The sequence below is a fragment of the Heptranchias perlo genome, unplaced genomic scaffold (assembly GCF_035084215.1).
Source record: "Heptranchias perlo isolate sHepPer1 unplaced genomic scaffold, sHepPer1.hap1 HAP1_SCAFFOLD_54, whole genome shotgun sequence".
NCBI classification, from domain to species: Eukaryota; Metazoa; Chordata; class Chondrichthyes; order Hexanchiformes; family Hexanchidae; genus Heptranchias; species Heptranchias perlo.
This window is the reverse complement of record NW_027139559.1, coordinates 805,353-821,708: the sequence shown is the minus strand read 5'-3', so window position 1 is coordinate 821,708 and position 16,356 is coordinate 805,353. Positions and strand designations below refer to the sequence as shown.

The following is a 16,356-nucleotide window of genomic DNA, read 5'->3' as shown; positions in this document are numbered from 1 at the left end:
TGTTTTCATGTCTGCAGGAAATCAGAACTAAGAAGTCTGTCACAATTGTTGCCTCACCTAAAAACGCCATTTATTAATTCAATTTGTAAACTAATCGATTAAGCTGAAGTGAGGTCAGTTAATGGACAGACAGCAAGAGTTGTGGCCTTATGTGGCCTTACCTCTGTGTCGTTAAGTACAAAGCCTTATTTAGGATCTCAGCTTTAGGCCGAAATCCTTGTTATTTTGCCGCAAAACAGCACGCAGCTCGCAGAATGCAGGTCAATGGCCCATAACTGAGCACAGGTCCCATACCATTCATCTGTAGCGTCTCGGTATCTTGTGATCTACAGCCGAATAAAACAAGAACTGGTGCCCAGAAACATTTCAAATGTTGGGTCGTGGCTCTGCTGCGCGATTTGTTTGCAATGCTTTGACCTATTTTCCAAGGTGATAAATATTTTAATAATGATCAGTCTGTGCTTCCCATCAATAAAACTGACCGATCCACTTATAGACACTTGCTGAATAACATCAAATCGATTTAGCTCCGAAACAGATGATGCAGTTTTATCAATCATTTTGCACGAAGCAATTGCAGAACCGAGCTGTTGAACAGACGGCTATTCGAACTTATCGCTGAAATTATTTGATCTTAAGCATCTACTCGCTTTAAGAACAAATTCTGGTTGAAAAGTTGTAAGAGGAACTGAAACAGTAGGATTTGGGCCCGGATCTCGCCGTCTCAGCCATAACTTGGAATGTATATCTTCCAAACAGCTTAAAGCCCACTTACTTTAAACCTCGTGATAAGGAGAGAGACAAGAATCGCTTTCGATAAATGACATAATCTTATTCCGTGTGTATCGCAAGCCGATTGTATTTTAATAAGTTGAGGAGGTTGTTCTGGACGGTGATTGATGCGCGGAACAGATTATTATTATTGATGATGTGGAAGTGGGGAGGTAATGGCGATAACACACAGCAAACGAGTCAGTTCCTTGTTTTAGTTCCCTTACGATACGAAAACTTCAGGCTATAAGTGGCATCGGGGCGAACCCCGCCTGTGTGTTGCGGTGAAAGCCGTCAAAATTAATTGGCTGAACTGTCCAGTATTTACTTATTAAAACCATTAGGATTGAACGTACATCGATACTATTAATGGATTGATGTGTTTTATTGTGTTATATTATAAAAATATAAATGTATTAGCACATGTGTGAATGGAGAAATAAACCTCACTGTCCGGAGAAGAAGGAATGGTTTGACTTATAGGGAGAGGTTAGATAGACTGGGACTTTTGTCCCTGGAGAGTAGGAGGTGATCTTATAGAAGTCTATAAAATAATGAGGGGCATAGATAAGGTAGATAGTCAAAATCTTTTCCCAATGGTAGGGGAGTCTATAACGAGGGGACATAGATTTAAGGTGAGAGGGGGGAGATATAAAAGGGTCCAGAGGGGCAATTTTTTCACTCAAAGGGTGGCGAGTGTCTGAAACGAGCTGCCAGAGGCAGTAGTAGAGGCAGGTAATATTTTGTCTTTTAAAAAGCATTTGGACAGTTACATGGGTAAGATGGGTATAGAGGGATATGGTCCAAGTGCAGGCAATTCGGACTAGCTTAGTGGTATAAACTGGACGACAAGGACATGTTGGGCCGAAGGGCCTGTTTCCATGTTGTAAACTTCTATTGTTCTAAGGAACATGCATTTCTGTAGCGCCTTTCACGGCCTCATGATGTCCCAAAGTGCTTCACAGCCAATGAAGTACTTCCTGAAATGTCGTCATTGTTGCATAAGAAACATGTGGATGTTTATATTTCTCAAATCTCAACATTCCGGTTACGAGACTACGTGGTAATTCAGTTGGAATTGCATTCCTTAATTTAAATTGAAGGAGGAACATTCAGATATCAAAAGTGCTCAGTGCAACTTAGATTCATAAAATCATAGAAAGGTTCGAGCACAGAAGGTGGCCGTTCGGCTCGTCGTGCACGCGCCTGTTCTCTGCAAGAGCAATCCAGCGAGCTCCAATCCCCCGCCCTTTCCCCGTAGTCCTGCAAATGTTTTCCCTTCAAGTACTTATCAAATTCCCTTTTGAAAACCACGATTGAATCTGCCTCCACCACCCACTCAGGCAGTGCATTCCAGATCACAACCACTCGCTGTGTAAAGAAGTTTTTCCTCCTGTCGCCTTTGTTTCTTTTGTAAATCACCTTAATTCTGTGTCCGCTGGTTTTCCAACCTTCCACCAATGGGATCAGTTTCTCTTTATCGACTCTGTCGAGACCTCACATGATTTTGAACACCGCAATGAAATATCCAATCAACCTTCTCTGCTCTGAGGTGAACAACCCAGCTTCTCCAGTGTGTACAAGTAACTGAAGTCCCTCATCCATGGAATCATTCTTGTAATTCTTTTCTGCACCTCCTCCGAGGCCTTGACATCCTTCCTAAAGTGTGGTCCCCAGAATTGGACACAATACTCCTGTTGTGGCCGAACTAGTGTTTATTAAAGGTTCATCATAACTTCCTTGAAGTTTAGAGATTCCCGTAGCTGTGGATAGGATAACACCGGGGTAAACAGAGACAGAGCTAGATACCCAAAATATTACGCATATTGTGGAAACAAGGAAGCCATGTGACCAGGAAACAGAAACTGAGCGGGAACATTGATAATGGCGGATGGAGATTATCATGGACAGGCCAGACTGACCTGCTGGCAGGTTGCCAAATTGGCTGCTGAGGCAGAAAAAATAAGCAAACTAGCAGAGGCAAATACAGTCTATGTAAACCAAATTATACAGCAAATCTCACCAAAATATTAACGTCTACAGTTGGGCAAAGAAAGAAGAAGACTGCATAGACAACTAAATCATAGAATCGTTACAGCACAGAAGGAGGCCATTCGGCCCTTCGAGCGTGTGCTGACTCCTTGTAAGAGCAATCCAGTTAGTATCCCCAGCTCTTTTCCTGTTGCCATGCAATTTTTTTCTCTTCAAATATTTATCCAGTTCCTTTTTGAAAGTCGCGATTGAATCTGCCTCGACCATTCTTTCAGGCAGTTCATTCCATATCATAACCACTCGCTGTGTAAAGAAGTTTTTCCTCACTTCATCTTTGGTTCTTTTGCCAATCACCTTAAATCTCTTTCCTCTGTTTCCCGACCCTTCTGCCAATGGGAACAGTTTCTCTGTATTTACTTTATCTAAACCGGTCTTAAATTTAAACACTTCTATCAAATCTCGTGTCAACCTTCTCTTGTCTAATGAAAACAACCCCAGCTTCTCCAGTCTATCCACGTAACTGAAATCCCTCCTCCCTGGGAACATTCTAGTAAATCTTTTCTGAACGCTTTCTGAGGCCGTCACATCCATCCTAAAGTGCGATGCCCAGAATTGGGCACAATAATCCAGTTTGTAAAGGCTCATCATAACCTGTTTGATTTTGTACTCTATGCGTGTATTTTTATTAAAAACAGGATTCCCTATGCTTTTTAACTGCTTTCTCAACCTGTCCTGCCACCTTCAAAGATTTGAGAACTCATAACTCCAGGTCTTTCTGTTCCTGCACCACCTTTAGAATTGTACCACTGGGCAGTGAATCATTATTCCTAATTATCTTTAGCCATTGGGACCGAATTTCCTTGCACGTGCTTCTCTGCTTGCTTCACACAGTAGAAATTATTATTTGGATTCGGCATCCAAGAACTAGGAATTCCACAGAGCGGGCAGCCAGAGTTAGCAAAATCTTTAAATCATGCAAGAGGCAGTTGGGATTTCTAAGGAAAGGTGAGTTAGGAAAGCAGAAAAGAGGGGAACATTCTGCATAAATATTGCTTTGGATTGATATGGTTATTAACACTGTTTTTTTAGGGGTAATCGTTGCACGGGTTGTCCTAATTATAGTGGTAAACATCGGTAAGTTTAACATTAGTGCCAATATGAACAGAATACTGAGCAGGCACCTGCGGAGTGTGTCAGTGTTGCTGCCATTGGGGCTGGTGATGACATTGCTGATGTCAGTGAGAGAGAGTTCAGATATAAGTGAGACAGGAATTTGACTCTCCGAACCCACCCTTCCTTAGAAATACAAACTGCCGGTTTTATGATTTCAAGATTTTTCTTCCACTGCCCCACCGGAAGACCATTCCCGTGAGTGGTCATTCTTTGTGGATAGAAGTGCTTTCTTACATCAGTCCTGAACTTGCCTTTTACCCGTTTCCGCCTGTTTCTCATTGACCTGCAGCCGTGGTTAAACTTGAAGTAGAGCTCCAGTTTAATCTTTCCGCGTCCACTAATGCACCTGCCTCCTTTAAAGACGAAATAGTCCAACCTTTACTGGACTTTGCTCATAATCCGGCCCTTGACAGTAGAGATGACCTCAGTGGCCCTTCTTTGCACCGTTCCCAGGGCTTGGACCATTCTGCTGCGCCCCAATAACCCGAACTGAAAGCTGTATCCAAGGCGTGACTTGACCGGGTCACTATATAGAGTCAACGTGACAGTCTTTGAACTGTGCCTTCCAGAGATGGTAATGTAGCCCAGCATTCGGTTTCCTTCATAAATATGGTTCTGTTCTCTACTATATTTCAATGGGCCATTGTTCAGCTTTAGCACATGGCTGGAAACAATCGGCTGGGTACAGAGCAGAAAGGAAAATCAGGTAGGGAGAATCACACACTGTTATTCTAGTCGGAGGAAAGTCGGACGGGTTCCTTTACCAAGGGACGATTCTTTCCGCCTGATTTTCCTCATTCCACTCGTGATACCGTAGGCCCAGACGCTGAAGACACAAACCTGCCCCCGACCACCCCCATCTCTCTCAGCTTCTCCCTCACTGAGTTGTGCACCATCAAGTAAGCATGTTCTGCATTTTCCTTCCAATGTTAATTAGCTGAATTATATTTCATCTGTCGTAGTCCCGCCCACATTAAAATATTATTGAGGTTTTCCTGTAACTCACCGTATTTTTCTATTAGTCTCTACACCCCTTCTTTTTTCTGTGATTTGGACCAATTTACATTACTTTTTGAATTGGTGCCAATTATAAAGCTCAGGAAATGTAGAAATCTTGACGACCATCCCTGGGGCACTGCGCTAATCTTCTAACCCCGAAATCAGTCCCCAAACTACGACCTGCTGCTTACCCTCATCAAGACAATGGCTGACCCATCTCAAGGTTTTATCGATGATAAAAATGGAGAAGAAAACCGAGCCATGTGTAAAACAGGTTGTCGATTCGTTATAACCCGTCTTTCGCCCGGCAGTGAGTAAATATTGCTCGCCCCCAGTGAAGTTACTACAAATTGTCATCAGGGATAGGGTGACTGAGCACGTGAACAAATATCACCTGCGGCTCTGTTAATGTAAGTCATGTCGGCCTAATCAAGTTGAATTTTATGAGGAGGTCACTAATAAGGTAGACGTGGGAATTTCTATCGATATTTTCTGTTTGGACTTCCAGAAGGCGTTCGATAAGGTTCCACATAGGGGATTATTAGAAAAAATGGGAGCGTACGGAATTGAAGGGAGCTCTTTGACACAGGTTGGAAATTGGATGGGAGATCGGAGACAGAGAGTGGGGCTAAAGGGTACGTAATTGAATTGACAGGATCTGAGATGTGGTCTTCTCCAATGATCTATCTGTTTCTGGCTTCAACTTTTCACCATTGTTATTAATGCCTTGGGTGACGGAATAGAAAGGTGTTAACCCATGTTTGCAGATGACACTAATTAGGAGGAACAGTAAGTAGTGCAGATGGGAGCAGGGCGTTGAAAAGCGACATAGGTAGAATAAGTGAGTGGGAAAAACTGTGACAGATGGAGTTCAATGTGAGCAAGTGGACACAAGAAAGATAAATCGGAGAATTGTCTAAATCGTGGGAAACTGGGAACTGTAGAAGCGCATAGAGATTTGGGAGTTCAAGTACACCAATCATTAAATGCTGGGGGAGAGTTACAAGAAATAATCGAAACGGTTGATGAGTTTTGGCTATTTCTCAAGGAGGCTGGAATACAGAGGGGAGCAAGTTACGCCTCAGTTGTACAGACCCGTGATGTAAGTATAGGTGTACCAGGTAGAATAACCATAGTAAGATTTTATAATATATGCCCACATATTAGTACACATTCTGCAATGGCTATATAAGGTCAGGACTGGAGTATTCCAGACAATGCCTCATGAACCGTCCATGAGAAAAGGTAAGAAATATACTGCAGAAAGTATATAGTAGATAAAACAAATTGGAGCTCATGGGGTCCTTCAACCCTGAAGGAGTCCTTGGTCTGTGAGTATTGGCACCGGTATCTCACATGCACTGCGTTTAAGGGCTAGTGATTTATTATCTGATTGAGTTGATTTAATAACAGTTATTAACCAGACGTTTCAGTGTTTCTTAGTCCTCTAAAACATCTCGACTTGTGGTGGAGTCTAAAACTAGGGGTCGTAAATATAATAGTAAATCCAACAAGGAATTCGGGAGAAAGTTCTTACTCAAGCAGTGGTGAGAATGTGGAACTCGCTACCACCGGGAATGGTTGAGGTGAACAGCATAGATGCATTTAAGGGGAACCTCGATAAGGATATGAGGGAGTCAGGAATATATTGATTGGGTGAGATCAAGAGAGGTGCAAGGAAGCTCTTGTGGAGCATAAATACCGGCCGAGACCAATTGGGTCGAATGGCTTGTTTCTGAACTGAACATTCTATATAATTCTATGTAATAAAGTTCAATATTCCATTCGCCTTTTGCTTGATTTTTGTACCCGTTTACTAGGTTTAAATGATTGGTATACTTGGATTCCCAAATCTCTTTGATCCTCTACAGTTCCTAATCTCTCAATATTTAGAAAATGTTCCGATTTATCTTTCTTGGTAAACTCCCACTCGCCAACATTGAAATCCAGCTGCCATAGTTTTGCCCACTTATTAATCTGTCGTCGTCGCCATGTAACTTTCTGTTCTCACCCACACAACTTACTGTCCCTCATCATTAATGTCATCTGCAGATTTGGATATACAACTCCTATTCCTTCATCCAAGTCATTAATAAAGGTGGTGAAACGTTGAGGACCCAGAAAAGATCCCTGAGCCACATCACTTATCAGATCCTGTCAATCTGATTACATGCCTTGGTGAGGTACCGCATTGTAAACTCATGGCTAAGGTCAGAGCATGTGGAGTCAGGGGGCAGGTAGCAGAACGGATTGCAAGTTGGCTACAAAACGGGAAACATAGAAGAGGGGTTTAATGTTTACCCCTCAGGCTGGCAAACGGTGGGAAGTGGTGTTCCACAGGTATCAGTACTGGGGCAACTGTTGTTCACAATTTGAATTCATGCTTCGAATTCAGGAATCGGGAGCATAATTTCAAAATTTACGGACGACATCAAATTGGGGGGTTGTGGATAACACAACTGAAGAATGCGTCAAAATGCAAAAGGTCATCAATGAACTCGCGAAAGGGTGTGTAATTGGCAAATCAATTTCAATATAGATAAGTGTGAGGTGATGCATATTGGCAGGAAGAATCAGGAGGCCACATACGGCTTGGACAGTAAGGGTTTAAATGGGGTAGAGGAGCAAAGGGTTCTAGGGGTACAGATAAACAAATTACTAAAAGTAGCGACACAACTTAATAAGGCCATAAAAAGTCAAATAAAGCACGAGGGTTTATTCGAGAGGGATAGAATTGTAAAGCAGAGACGTTATGTTAAACTTGTATCGCACCTTGATTAGAACTTGGAGCATTGTGCACATTTCTGGTCTCCATATTATAAAAAGGATATAGAGGCATTGGAGAAGGTGCAAAAAAGATTCGCAAGAACTATACAAGAACTGAACAGATATCCTTATCAGGAAAGGCTGAACAGAATCTCGACAGAAAAAAGGCTGAGGGGTGAACTGATACAAGTCTTTAAGATAATGATGGGGTTTGAAAGAATTGAACAGTAGAAAATGTTTACTCTTGTCGGGGAGTCCAAAACGAGAAGACATAAATGTAAAATTGTCGTTAATAAATCCAATAGGGAATTCAGGAGAAACTTATTCACCTAAAGAGTGGTAAGGATGTGGAACGCGCTACCACAAGGAGGAGTTGAGGCATCGATGCATATAAGGTTAAGCTAGATGAGCACATGAGCGGTAATGGAATAGAAGGTTATCCAGAAAAGCTTAGATTAATTCGGGAGGGAGGAGCCTCATGTGGAGAATAAGCACCAGCACAGACCAGTTGGGCCGAATGGCCTGTTTCTTTGCTGTAATGTCCATTTAACTCAACTGTACTTGATTAGCGACCGCATGAAAAAAATTATGCAGATTATCCAAATGGGAATTACCCTCAACAAAGCCACGCTTGTTCGCCCTGAACGGCTGATATTTGTTCACGTGCTCATTCATTCTATCCCTAATAAGAGACTCTGGTAACTTCTTCACAACTGATGTTAAACTGCAAGCTTTGCAGTTTCCTGGTTTCTCTCTCTCAGCCTTCTGAAATAATGAAGTGACATCAGCAATTTCCAATCTATGTGCACAATTACCGAACCAAGAGAGCTTTGAAAGATTATGACTAACGCTTCTGCATTTTCCTCACCTACTTATTATAATTCCCTGGGCTGGAACTATCGGGTCCAGGTGATTTATCTGTCCTAAATCCAATTATTTCCTGCATACCTTTTTTTTTACCAATATTGAATATAATAAGATGCACCTCTTGATTTTTTTTAGTTTTCCTTCTACCACTGATATTTTATTCTCTTCCTGTACTGTGAACACGGACACAAAGTGCTCGTTTAATAAATCTGCCATTAACTTGTTACCTATTACACTATTAGTTCCATCTGTCTTTAATGGCTTACATCTCCCTTAGTCACATTTTTACTCTGAATATGTTCATAAAATCATTTACTATTAGCCTTTATATTACTTGCAAGTTTTTCCATGTACCTTTTAACCAGATCTTAATATTTTCTTTGTGTCCTTTTGTTTTTTTTTCTGTATTGCTCCCAGTCTGCTGGATTACAACCTTTCTGGGCATTGATGTAAGGTTAATATCCTACAACCGTGTTAGCAGTGAAACGTGCTTCATTAATTGTACAGACCAGCTCAGTCAAGACAATAAGGAAACATTGAGTTGAAAAAGGGGGGAGGGGTCAGGTGAGAGGGAATTTAGAAATCTAGATAGATAAGTCAAGGCAACAGAGCAGTGGGGTGATTTGGGTAAAGATAAGCAGAGTGTGACATGAAGGGATAGAGAGTTTAACGGTAATAGCGGGAAAGCGAATAATGTCAAAGCAGGGAAAATGGTAAAATCTCAAAATTAAAGGCGCTTTATCAGAATACATGAAACATTCGTAACAACACAGACGAATTAGTGCCGCAAAAAGGGATAAATGGATTTGATCTAATAGCTATTATAGAGACGTGGTTGCAAGGTGTCCAGGGTTGGGAACAAAATTTTCCAGTGTACTTGACGTTTCGAAAAGACAGGCAGAATGGAAACGGAGGGGTGGGTGTAGCCCTGATATAAAGGATGACATAAGTCGAGTGGTGAGAAAGGATCTTGACTCAGGAGATCGGGAATGTGAATCAGTATGGGTGGGAATATGAAATAACAAGGGGCAGAAAACATTGCTGGGAATAGTTTATAGGCCCACTAATAGTAGCTATACGCTTGACAGAGGATTAATCAAGAAATAAGAGGAACTTGAAACAAAGGGAATGCAATAATCGTGGGGGACTTTAATCTTCACATAGACTGGACAAATCAAATTGGCAAAGGTAGTCTGGAGGATGAGTTCATGGAATTTATTCGAGACAGTTTGTTCGAACAATACATCATGGAACCAACCAGGGAACAGACTATTTTATTACATTCAGATGCGCAGTGGTGTGAAGTGTTTCGGGCTTTGCATTAGTTGTGAAAGTGCCAGTGCAATGTTGGGGGTTAATATGAAGAGTGCCCTCTGAGAGGGAGCATGATTGCAGCGGGTGAGATTGCCAATACATTAAATGAGAGTGGCAAAACCAGCTCCAAATGGCAGCACCAGTCACAGCATAACTGCAGCTCAATGAGGAGCACGGTTTAAAGATGCCCAATTGTAGAACTCCTGCCCGCTTTATTCTAAAATTACAAAGTATCTACCAGAGGACAGGAGCTCACGCAGTATCCTTTTGTCCCTGATTATTGAGCAAGATCCAAGCGGCTGTGTCTCTCACTCAGCGAGCTGTAAATCACCCCACACATGGTGATCTGACACTGCTGCCTGTCGTATCATTGTACTCAGTGACTCCTCCTAGTTTTACTTCTTAAAAGTTATATGAAAACCTCAGTCTATATGTAGCACGGGGCAGACCCGATCTTTGATGTTGCGGCTCCCTCAAGCACAACAGGTGGTTAATGATTGAGACTAGAACTGAAGAAAATGAGCGGAGCAAACGCCTCCCTGTAACATTCCTCTTTCCACTTCTTAACTGGGGAGTCACACGTTTAAAATAAACTAATCAAAATTTGTGCTAAAATAGCGAACAGAAGAAACGCTTCCCAGTGCTCAAAATGCTGATTCCCCAACGACATCAATACTAAAATCAAGGCTCTGATGTCAGGAGGAATTAATGCTCATGATATCAGCAATCATATATCCGACTGAGTTGATCTCAGTAATAATCAGAGAGCCAGCATGGAGTTGTAAAGGGTAGTTCACGCCTGAGGAATCTGATTGAATTTTTTGAAGAGCTGTCTAAAATAGTGGACAGGGGAATATCTCTATGACAGTTATTGATATGGACTTCCGGTAGGCATTCGATAAAATCCCTCATATGAGACTCTTAGCTGAAGTTGAAGCTCATGGAATTGAGGGAAAATTGTTGACCTGGTTAGGAAATTTTCTGAGGGGCAGGAGACAGACAGTAGGGATAATGGGCAGCTAATCAAATTGGCAGGATGTGACTCGTGGTGTCCCACAAGGATTTGTGTTGGGGCCTCAACAATTCACTTTAATTATTAACGGCTCAGATGTCGGGATAGAGAGCCACATATCCAAATTTGTCGACGAAAGAAAAGATAGGCTAGATAGCAGTATAGATGGAAGCACAAAATTACAGAGAGATATTAATATGTTAAGTGAATGGGCAAAACTGTGGCAAATGGATTTCATTGTAAACAATTGTGAGGTCATCCACGTTGGAACGAAAAAGGATGGATCTGAGTACTTTCTAAATAGTTAAAAGCTCGAAATAGTGGAGCTCCAAAGAGACTTAGGGGTCCATGTGCAGAGATCATTAAAATACAGGAAATAATCAAAAGGTTTAATGGAATTCTGGCCCTCATATCTAGAGGATTGAATACAAGGCGGTAGAAGTTATGATGCAGCTGTACATAGTTCTGGTGAGACCACGCCTGAAGTACTGTGTTCGGTTCTGGGCAGCGCACCTTAGGCAGGATATATTGGCCTCGGGGGGAGTGCAGCGTAGAATTACTAGAATGATACCTGGACTCCAAGGGTTAAATTTCGATGAGCGATTACACAAACTAGGGTTGTATTACCTGAAATTTAGAATATTAAGGGGTGATTTGATCGAAGATTTCAAGAGATACAAAAGGGTCCAGAGGGGCAATTTTTTCACTCAAAGGGTGGTGAGTGTCTGGAACGAGCTGCCAGAGGCAGTAGTAGAGGCGGGTACAATTTTGACTTTTAAAAAGCATTTGGAAAGTTACATGGGTAAGATGGGTATAGAGGGATATGGGCCAAGTGCAGGCAATTGGGACTAGCTTAGTGGTATAAACTGGGCGACATGGACATGTTGGGCCGAAGGGCCTGTTTCCATGTTGTAACTTCTATGATTCTATGATTCTATGATATTAAGGGGATTTGATAGGATAGATAAAGAGGAATTATGTCCGCTCGTTGGGGAGCCGAGGATTTGGGGACATAACATAAAAAACTAGACTTTCAGGAATGAAGATAGGAAATGCTTCTCCATGCAAAGGGTGGTGGGAGTTTGGAACTCTCTTCCACAAACGGCAGTTGATGATTGCCCAATTGTTAATTTTGAATCTAAGATTGATAGATTTTTGTTAACCAAAGTGATTAAGTGATTGGGGACTAAGGCGAGTGTATGGGGTTCGGTCACAGATCAGCCATGATTTCATTGAATGACTGAACAGGCTGGAGGGCCTAAATGGCCTACTCCTGTTCCTCGGTTCCTATTTTCCAAATTAGATCCTAAATAAATGTCATGCTGTGAACTCTGCTTTGGTCCATTAATACCTTCATGTTGCCAGGCCAATGAAATTCCAACACAGTAGGTGGGGGGAGAGGGGGGGGGGGTGAAAAAAAATATCTTTAAAACAAATCAAGACGTTCTGAGTGACAACCTCCAGTCGATGACCCATATTTTGATGACCAACGTTATGAGTGACAACCTCCAGTCGATGACCCATATTTTGATGACCAAGGTTATGAGTGACAACCTCCAGTCGATGACCCATATTTTGATGACCAAGGTTATGAGTGACAACCTCCAGTCGATGACCCATATTTTGATGACCAAGGTTATGAGTGACAACCTCCAGTCGATGACCCATATTTTGATGACCAAGGTTATGAGTGACAACCTCCAGTCGATGACCCATATTTTGATGACCAAGGTTATGAGTGACAACCTCCAGTCGATGATCCATATTTTGATGACATGGTTCATGACTGTCGAGTGAATCGAATAACTGGACCCTCGTTCCAGCGAATATCGATCACAAACAATTTGGATGGTGAAGTTTGGGGAGATCATCGGGGAATTTTTCCGCTCCGGGAGCGCGTATCGAAACATTGCCAGCCAGTGATTTACCGCCCATAGAAATTAATGGTCGCAAAACAGGAATATGTGCGCCGGGCACCAGCGGAAAAAGCATCCTTTGACTCTTGTAAAGAGACCAGTATCTGTCGAATAACTCCCCAAGTAGGCCCCGTGAGTGCCGGTAGACTCGACTATCATTGAGGGTTGAGAGAGAACCCGTCTGTGGTCTCATGGGAAAATTACACAATTCCAACGGAATTTTGTTTGGTGCTTTTCAGGATGTAGTGCATGTTGTTTCAGTCAGAGTTATTGCAGCTGGGAGCAAGTGTTCTGTCCATGGATAGAGACCAGCGGTGTCAACTCTAACAGACCATTGGACAGCTCTAGACCAGATAAGGGTTCAACCAGATTGGAGCTGCTGTTGGAACTTCCAAACACCAATCGTACCCGCAACATTTCTTGAAAGGCACTCCGTCAGATTGAACAATCCCATTTCAACCAGCAGGAGTCCATGTTCGGATCGGTCGTGTCGCTGGTCCACAAAGGTTGTATTGATTTAATATTAGGCCGCTAAAGTCTCAATGCGAAGTAATTAGATACACAGATGACATCAATGCTCGGAGAGTTATGGAATTCGCTTATGCAGCCAGAATATTACATAGAATACACTCCGCGGTATGCACGCAATACATGGAACCAAATGAAAGTTACAACATGGAAACAGATCATTGGACCCAAACAGTCTGTGTCGCCGTTTGCTGTCCAAGCAAGCAACTAGTTCTTATCACATTTACCCACCCGGTTTCCACATCCGTACAGCCACTTTCCCGCCTCCACCTGTCCAATTTAATCGTGATACCAAAATAGGAATATAGTTAATTATTTAGAGGACCAAAGGAATGTTGACATAGTTTCTGCCTCAACCACTAACCTTGGAAGTGAATTCCACAGCCTCACAGCCCGCTGTGTGAAGAAGTTTCTCCTTCACTCTGTTCTAAATCTCTTACATTTAATAGTTTATCTGTGGGTTCTTGTCTTGATCCCTCAAACACTGGAAACAATATGTTTCTATCTACCCTGTCCCATTCTTCCATCATTTTAAACACTTCTATTATATCGACCCATAATCAAAGATGTTCGAGCGAAAAAACACCTAATTTTCCAATCATTCTTCATATTTATGTTTCTCATACGAAGCAGCATCCCAGTCAGTCTGTGTTGTAATATTCTTCCTATAGTGTGGAGCCCAATACTGCGCACAGTATTGAAGCAGCATCCTAGTCAGTCTGTGTTGTAATATTCTTCCTATCGTGTGGAGCCCAATACTGCGCACAGTATTGAAGCAGCATCCCAGTCAGTCTGTGTTGTAATATTCTTCCTATCGTGTGGAGCCCAATACTGCGCACAGGATTGAAGCAGCATCCTAGTCAGTCTGTGTTGTAATATTATTCCTATCGTGTGGAGCCCAATACTGCGCACAGTACTCTAACTGAGGTCTTATTAAGGTTTGATATCGGCTCATCATCACCTATTGGCATTTATATTCTGTACCTCTTATAATAAACCTGGAAATCCATGAGCTTTTCTATAGCCTGATCAACCTGAGGTGCTGCCTTTAATGACCTGTGAACCCCGTATCCGAAATCCCTCTGCTCTTACACAGCACTGAGTCTACTTCCATTCAGAGTATAATTGCTACTCTTTTCTTTCTAAAAATGCATCACCTCACACTTCCTGATATTGAATTCTATCTGCCACTTTTCAGCCCATTCTCCCATTTTATTTTTTATTTATTTTTTTATTCGTTCACGGGATGTGGGCGTCGCTGGCGAGGCCAGCATTCATTGCCCATCCCTAATTGTCTTCGAGAAGGTTCCTTTGGTCCTCTAAATAATTAACTATATTCCTATTTTGGTATCACGTTCAAATTTCGATACCACTTTCCCCAGGCCTAGATCCCGATCATCGGTGTACGTGATGAATGGAAGTGTCTCCAGAACCGAATTCTGTGCGATATCACTACCCACTTCCTACCACTCTAAATATAGCGAGCTCTCTGTGCGATATCACTACCCACTTCCTACCACTCTGAATATAGCGAGCTCTCTGTGCGATATCACTACCCACTTCCTACCACTCTGAATATAGCTAGCTCTCTGAACCGAATCCTTTGGGATATCACTACCCACTTCCACCCACTCTGCATATAGTCAACTCTCTGTGGGATATTACTACCCACTTCCAACCACTCTGAATAGTATAAGAACATAAGGACATAAGAAATAAGAGCAGGAGTAGGCCAATCGGCCCCTCGAGCCTGCTCCGCCATTCAATAATATCATGGCTGATCTGATCCTAAACTCAAATCTAAATTCATGTCCAATTTCCTGCCCGCTCCCCGTAACCCCTAATTCCCTTTACTTCTAGAAAAACTGTCTATTTCTGTTTTAAATTTATTTAATGATGTAGCTAATGATATAGTGAGCTCTCTGTGGGATATCACTACCCACTTCATACCACTCTGAATATCGTGAGCTTTCTGAACCGAATTTTGTGGGATATCACCAACCACTTCCAACCACTCTGAATATCGTGAGATTTCTGAACCGAATTATGCGGGATATCACTACCCTCTTCCAACCACTCTGAATATAGCGAGCTCTCTGAACCGAATCCTGTGGGATATCACAACCCACTTGCAACCACTATGAATATAGTGAGCTCTCTTAACTGAATCCTGTAGGATATTACTACCCACTTTCACCCAATCTGAATATAGTATGCTCTCTGAACCGAATCCTGTGGGATATCACTACCCACTTCCATCCACTCTGAATAGAGTGAGCTCTCTGTGGGATATCACTACCCACTTCCAACCACTCTGAATATAGTGAGCTCTCTGAACCGAATCCTGTGGAATATCACCAACCACTTCCAAGCACTCTGAATATAGTGAGCTCTCTGTGGGATATCACTACCAACTTCCACCCACTCTGAATATAGTGAGCTCTCTGTGGGATATCACTACCCACTTCCAACCACTCTGAATATAGTGAGCTCTCTGTGGGATATCACTACCCACTTCCAACCACTCTGAATATAGTGAGCTCTCTGAACCGAATCCTGTGGAATATCACCAACCACTTCTAACCACTCTGAATATCGCGAGCTCTCTTTTTCCTCTCTTCTAATCTCTTTTAATCCAGTTTGCTCTGCTCTACTTATTTCTATCCTTAATCTTTACATATTTTCCACTGTATTAACTTGTTAAAGGCTTTCATAAAGTTCGTGTACATTGCAAACTGGATTATTAAAGGTCAAGAGACCACATCACAAACCAAACTGCAGGTCCGGTTCTATTAATGTGGACGCTGCGAAGTTTGGGGTTCGTGGTTACCGCATGGCGGCCGCTCCTTTTGTCACCGTAAAAAAATATAGTAGTAATTATTTGAGTGAGCGCATTTTGCTTCTTTTCCTGTGTTAAACTGACATATAAGCGCGGATATCATTATTAATATATCATTAAAGTGTCACCAAATTATTACACTGCGAGAAGTATGGAAGCAAGATCCATATGGATGCAAA

General features: G+C 42.2%; 1 long non-coding RNA gene across 7 annotated transcripts in view; it reads right to left on the bottom strand.

The window, feature by feature from the left end:
- LOC137315219 (uncharacterized) overlaps nucleotides 1-16,356 on the bottom strand; it is a 98,204-nt gene that overhangs the window by 31,724 nt on the left and 50,124 nt on the right. The gene's annotated exons all lie outside the window — the stretch shown is intronic.